We start from the raw sequence: 7,142 nt of genomic DNA, 5'->3' as shown, positions 1-7,142 counted from the left end.
GTTTAAAACCTATTATATCTCGTCCATCTCATGCAATGCAAAGAGACTTGAGTAACCTGAACAACGACAGCCTTTTACAAGATGCATATGAAAAATTTGAGCAAGCGGCTACAACACCATGTGTCAACAGTAACGAATTTAATAAAAAATTCAGTAACTTTATTGAGGACATCAAGAGTGTGTTCGATTCACACGCTCCTATCAAAAGACTCTCTCGACGACAGCAAAAAATCAAATTGAAACCATGGCTCACACCTGGCATTCTTCGAGCAATAAAAACTAGGAATTTTTTATATCAGAAGTTTATTAGAACGAAAAATGTACAAGATATGCTACGTCACAAAGAATATGCCAAAAAATTGTGTTCAATCAAGATAAAAGCAAAAGAAGCATATTTCCGAAAGTTATTTTCAAGCTGCCATGGAAATCAAAGAGATACTTGGAAGATCATAAAAGGGTTAATCAATAACAACAAAACTTCTGCACCCCCATATCTGAAATGTGATATAAATGGTAGTACCATCAAAGAACCAAAGAAAGTAGCAAACGAGTTCAACGACTTCTTCGCATCAATTGGTCCAAAGTTAGCTTCTGCTGTTCCACCATCCGCAACAAAAGCGCAAGATTACTTGAGAAGAAATACGTCGTCAATGTTCCTGGAGCCATCAACAGCGGATGAAGTGAATCGTACTATACATACTCTTAAATCTGCTAAAGCAACGGGACATGATCAAGTACCAAATAACCTCCTTAAGATAATTGCAGGCCCGCTGAGTGTTCCATTATCATATTACTTCAACAAATCGCTTGAACTGGGATGTTTTCCGAACTCCCTCAAAATAGGTAAAATAACCCCTGTCTACAAAGGAGGTTCGAAGTTCACGACAAACAACTATAGGCCTATTTCAGTTCTACCTAGTATAGCAATTGTATTTGAGAAACTTTTACAAAGTAGGCTCACTAGTTTTTTGTCAAAATACAAAATAATCAGCAATCACCAATATGGTTTTCGGGATCAACATTCTACTATTCATGCTATTCTTGAAATAATGGCAGGATACTACGATGTACAATCAACCAACAGTTATGGTGTGGCTATCTCGCTTGACCTCAAGAAGGCATTTGATACTGTCGACCATTCATTGCTAATTGATAAGCTAGAATGTTATGGTGTACGTGGTACTGCCCTCGAAATATTTCGTAATTATCTTACTGACCGACAACAATATACAGTCATCGGTCAAGAGAAATCTGACTATTGTGCTGTCTCCTGCGGTATACCACAGGGGTCAGTTTTGGGGCCAACTTTGTTTCTATTGTATATTAATGATATAACTGCCTGTTCGCAATTCGCCACTACCCTTTTTGCAGATGACACGCACTTACTGCTATCCTCATCCGATAGTCAAAATCTGTTAACATCAACTAACAACCAACTTGAACTTATAAGCAACTGGCTCACATGTAACAAATTGTCGATTAATGCTAGTAAGAGCCAAGTATTACCAATAGGCAAAGAAAAAAGGAGAACAGAACTCTCCAATACTAATCCCAAATTAATTATGACTGGTCAAGCGATGTGCTTTTGCAAATCAATGAAATATCTAGGAATTTTTATTGACCATGACCTCAGTTGGAATACCCATACAAGTCATGTTTCGTCCAAGATCTCTCGCAATACTGGTGTCTTGTGGCGACTAAATAGAATTGTTCCTAGGCCTATGCTCAGAAGTCTTTATTTCTCCATTGTTCACTGCCATTTGCAATATGGTATTATTATGTGGGGATCTGCAACCCAAACTATTTTGAAAGCATTGCAAGTACTGCAGAATAAAGCCATTCGGGCCATTGCTGGATTGACCATCTATCATCGCTTATCTCCGTATTATAAGAAACTTCGCATTCTTAAAGTTGAAGACATATATATTTTTGAATTAGCTAAGTTCATGTATAAGTTTAACAAACAAGAAGTTCCAAATTCACTTGTAAACTACTTTGAATATTGCATGCATATACACAACCACGGTACTCGATCTAAGAGCTCTTCCAACCTATTTATGTCTAATTCCGACAATGCTTTTCCTCCCTTGAAGCGTGCTGGAATCGATGTGTGGAATAAATTGCCCCCGCGACTGAAAAGTATGAGTTTTCCGTCATTCAAGGCAGAATTCCTTGACTTACTTCTCAGTAAGTACTAATCGCCATTGGATGTATTCCCCATGTACTATTGCATCAAGGCATCCACTGTGTACTTCGTTGTTGCTTTTCTATTTTTGTTTTTTCTTTACACACCACCATAACTAGTAAGCATGAGTGTATCTATTCTATAAACTTGTTTCTAATCTCCTAGGTTCCGGCTTGACATGAAGATCGTAATGATCATATCGCCGGCACCCGTCTATACCGTTACAGAGCCAGTTACGCACTATTATTACTGTGTATGTGTTGCTGTTATTGCTGTTATTACTGTGTTTTTTGTTTTTGTTTTGTTATGAGTATTCTGTTTATTCCGGTTGACGAAGAAATAAATCTCTCTCTCTCTCTTTTATGTTATGCGTTCCTTTATCCAGTGTGCATGTGGCAGGGTTGTCCATAATTTGGAAAATCTCAAAATATATGCGTATCCATGTCTCATTTTATAGATTATATATAAAAAACGTCAATGAACCTACAATAAGCTCACAGGAAAGTCGTTAACATTTGTCTAAATTCGTTTGAAAATAGCTGGCGTAGAGTGGGCGTGTCAGCGACCATTGAACGGCAAGCAGACTAGTAATCACGAAATCACGGCGCTTGATTGGCTAATCTGCTATGCTTCAATGATCACGACCGTGGCGGCTTGGTGATCAGCTGGTCAAGGAGTCGGCTAACGGCGGTGATTCTGTAAGCGCATTGTAGGTTGGTCCGCAGATAATGATTTAAGATTAATTCAGAACATGTTGAGTGACGAATTACATGATGAACAAAGAACAGCTGCTTCACAAAAACTTTAAATACATGACTTGATGGCTTATTGTGAAGGCAACCGTTGTGGCCTGTATGCCTTGTTTTCATCGAGGGAAAGCACAAAAACAAGAGAAGAAATATTGCAAAGGCGCTTATGCAAGTGGCGAACGAACTTCAAGTTTCAGAGGGGATGTACCATGATTGAATACAAATATAAGGCTTGACATTGACACTACTGTGTCTGATCTTATCTTGTCGTGGTAGCCTATATAATGGAACCCTTAAAAGCTGTACCGGCTGGATTAATCAGCCATTTATGCTTGGCACTTGTCACATTCTTGCAGCATAATGAATCATACCCGCGAGTGCTGTCAAAGTCCTCAATGATGCCCCGGAAAAATTATAAAGGCAAGCATTGACTATGCAGGTAGGGCCAGCAAAAATACTGTTCGCTTGCATAGTTTAGCATGTCCATAATGAATCTTAGATCATTACCGGCTGCATCACGACTAATGCTTGAATCAAACCAGACATGGACATAAAAAAGAATGTATTGAAGCTGTGCGGTGGTTAAATTTCTTCAGAGTCCCAATGTAAGCTACCTGGTCGTCCCACATATCTTCTGAGCATACAGGATTGTGTCCAGAATCCATCTCACATTGGGTGCTGCATCAGTTTGGCGATAACTAATATACCTTACCAGCACTGCACCCAGAAAAGAAGGACCACTTGGCGTACTCTCAATCATATCAGATAGGTATTTCTGGGATCTATTAGTTCACAAGCATTCGCTGTTTCACCTCTGTCATGCCGGCAAGAGGGTATTGTTGTTCTGAAACTATCGTTATCTAGTTTTAACACTAAACATTCAATGACCAAGTGTCTAATTTTATTATTTAATCACCAACGTACAATGCGTTTACAGAATCATCATTGCCATTAGCGTACTTCGTGAACTAGTAGAAGCACATAATCAGCAAGCCACCGTGGTCGTGATCATTCAAGCATAGCTGATTAACCAATCAAGAGCCGTGATTTCGTGATTACTAGTCTTCTCGCCGTTCTATGGTCGCTAACACGCCCACTCTATGGCAGCTATTTTCAAACGCACTTAGACAAATGTTAACGACTTTCCTGTGAGCTTATTGCAGGTTCATTGACGTTTTTTATCAACAATCTACAGAATGGGACATGGATACGCATATTTTTTGAAATTTTCCAAATTTTGGACAACCCTATGTGCATTCCACGCAGGGCTGTGGAGTCGGAGTCGGAGTCGGTGGAGTCGGAGTCGGAGTCTGGGTAATTTTCGCTTGATGGAGTCGGAGTCGGAGTCGGAGTCGGTGGGAAAATACTGACTGGAGTCGGAGTCGGAGTTTGTGAGAATGACCCTGACTTCGACTCCGACTCCGACTCCAACTTCTCTATCATGAAAACATTTGCTTTCAAAGAGTTTTCAATAGAATTTTTATGTACCACCAATCACTGTTATTAATAACCATAAAGATCAGGTGCGACCAGCCAGTGGCACGCAGGCCAAATTTGGCACACGAGAAGGTTATAGGTGTGGCCTGCGAGGTAATTCTCGAAATTATTTATGACATCAGGTACAATTGCAAGGCCAACCAAAATTTGATTAGCATGACCGCGAAATTTGATGATGACTAAAACAACAGTTCTGACGCATTGACGTATCCAGGGGCCAGCCACATTTATCCCAGATCTTCGTATATGACCATAAAGTAGAATATTTCATAGCAGATTTATTTGACTTGAAATTTTTCTCGGTACTTCGCATGATTCATTGTCACTAGATTTCTTGCATTCAGTATTTGAGCCCCCTTCTGAAAATTATAAATACATATTATTCACAGAATTGAGTCCAACTATATTCGCAATTTGGAGATAACGTGTCGTCCAACATGCGGCTATGCTTGTGCACTCGCAGCGAGATCGTTGACAAAACATTTGCACAAAATGATAGAGGCATGTTCACTGATACCGTCGATTTTGCTATGTCTAAACGTCGAATAATCCAGTCCTTGCCAAATGAGCCCAGTGGTATACAGATGCGCCCCCCAATGTATGTTTGCAACATATTTATTGATATAATTCATTATCTTGCAAAAAAAATTCGCGCTTCGCGCGACCAGGGCCTGATTGCACTGCACATTTGCATGACATATTGTTATCAATTTTAGAGCGTATTAATATAAGTCTTGTTTGCAATGTTACCTATTTCGGTTCGCTCCTATCGGACGACTAAAAAAAGGTTATCAACATCATAAATCTCATGTGTCCATTTGGCCGAAAAAGTTGCCCACCCCTGATATGGATAAAATTAGACATTACTTGCAAATTATAACTCAGTTGCACAGGGGAAGAAAATCGCAATATGCGTTTTCGCGATGCAGTCAAAATTGATCCAATTTTTGGAATTATACAGTGATACTGTGACAGAGCAAATGCATCGGCTGGTTTTGTAAAATTGTAAAAATGATGTAAATATGACCAAACGATGCTTCCCACTTGACAAAATTAAAAATATTTGTTGTGTAGCTTAGCTGTTTGGGTCGAACAAATGATTAAGGAAAACTGCAAGTCCCAATCCTTGAATACTTGATTAAGTACATGTAGACTAGACATATGATATGGTCTTTGGCTACTTAACTAAATTGCATTTATGACCAATGTCTATTAGTAGTAAGAGTGTGTGTGCTTGTAATCAGTATAGTGTGCAATGACAAAATTAGCAAGTTCAATCTCTTTATTAGTTGCTGACTCGTACACAAGAGCTACACTTGGATTTTTTATCTACATTTTTATGATACAGGATTGGATATCTGCCATATTTGAATGATTCATACATTTCGGGATATTAGAGAGTCCATGTTATAAAAACTTGAAAAAGGAAGGATATTTAGCAAATCGTTCTTTCATGTTAATTGCATAGTGGATAATTCGAGCTGTTCCACAATGAAACAATTTAGCGTGCCACCGTTAATCATATGTTTGCATATGTTTAATGGTTGTATGATAGTCATTCAACCGACAATGTGGCATATAATTTTCGAAGTAAATTGGTAATAATGCTGGAGTCGGAGTCGGGAGTCGGAGTCGGAGTCGGTACGTTTAAAGACCCAGGAGTCGGAGTCGGAGTCGGAGTCGGTACATTTAAAGATTCAGGAGTCGGAGTCGGAGTCGGAGTCGGTATATTGAAAATGTGTGGAGTCGGAGTCGGAGCCGGAGTCGGTGGTAAAATTTACCGACTCCACAGCCCTGATTCCACGCCAGCGCCAATGAATGAATTTTTTTGATATTCACGTGCATATATGTTTTCAAAGATTTTCTAAAGCCCCATATAAAGAAACCATAAACCCAAAAAGTCAGTCATTCAGTCATTTATTGAATTTTTTATTGATTTAAAACACTACAAATTTGCGACATAATGAAATGATAGGAGGATGTCGCAACGACTACCGCGAAACAAAAAACAATAAAAATAGAATATACGAGCCAATGGGATCGCGATTTTCAACGGGGGTCAGCGGACCCCTAGGGGTCCGCGAAACAATTCCAAGGGGTCCGCGAGACCTCAAAATCTGCAAATGATTGATAACCTAATTTGCAATTTTTTTCAACTAGGGAAAGCATGAGGCAGTTTTCCACCACAACTGCCAAAACCTCATTACTCACATCATCAGAATAATTGTATGATATGAAATATCCTACTGTGCAAGTTCATTTTAATTGCCAAATTGCCAATAACCTACTGATACTGACGTATTGCTGTTTAGGGATGTTTTGTTGGAGTTTGTGGAAAAATCAAAGTATAGAGATAGTAAGATCAATCAGGGTAGGCCTACCCTTAAAATGTCTGAGAAACCTTTTCGATTTGAATTTGTCAGTACGATCAAATTAGTGATCAGTCGTTTGAAATAAAAACTCCTGAAGCATTTTCCCTAATTATTCCCAATCAGTGGTGGCTTTTGGGGTGGGCGAGGTGGGCGGTCGCCCTCCCCCAGCTTTCGAAAGGCCCCCCTTCTTGGTTTACGTACTTTTTTCAAACGTTATCGTTTGACGAATAACTACGATAATCAGTGTACTCATCAAGAAGATGATACCGTACAGCGATGGGTTAATGATCAAATCTCCGCATTCCTTAGAAAAGTCCCATATACTTGTTTTTACTGCAA

The sequence above is a fragment of the Botryllus schlosseri genome, chromosome 7 (assembly GCF_051294905.1).
Source record: "Botryllus schlosseri isolate E-star chromosome 7, Bs_hap1, whole genome shotgun sequence".
Lineage (NCBI taxonomy): Eukaryota > Metazoa > Chordata > Ascidiacea > Stolidobranchia > Styelidae > Botryllus > Botryllus schlosseri.
Note: the sequence above shows the minus strand (reverse complement) of the source record.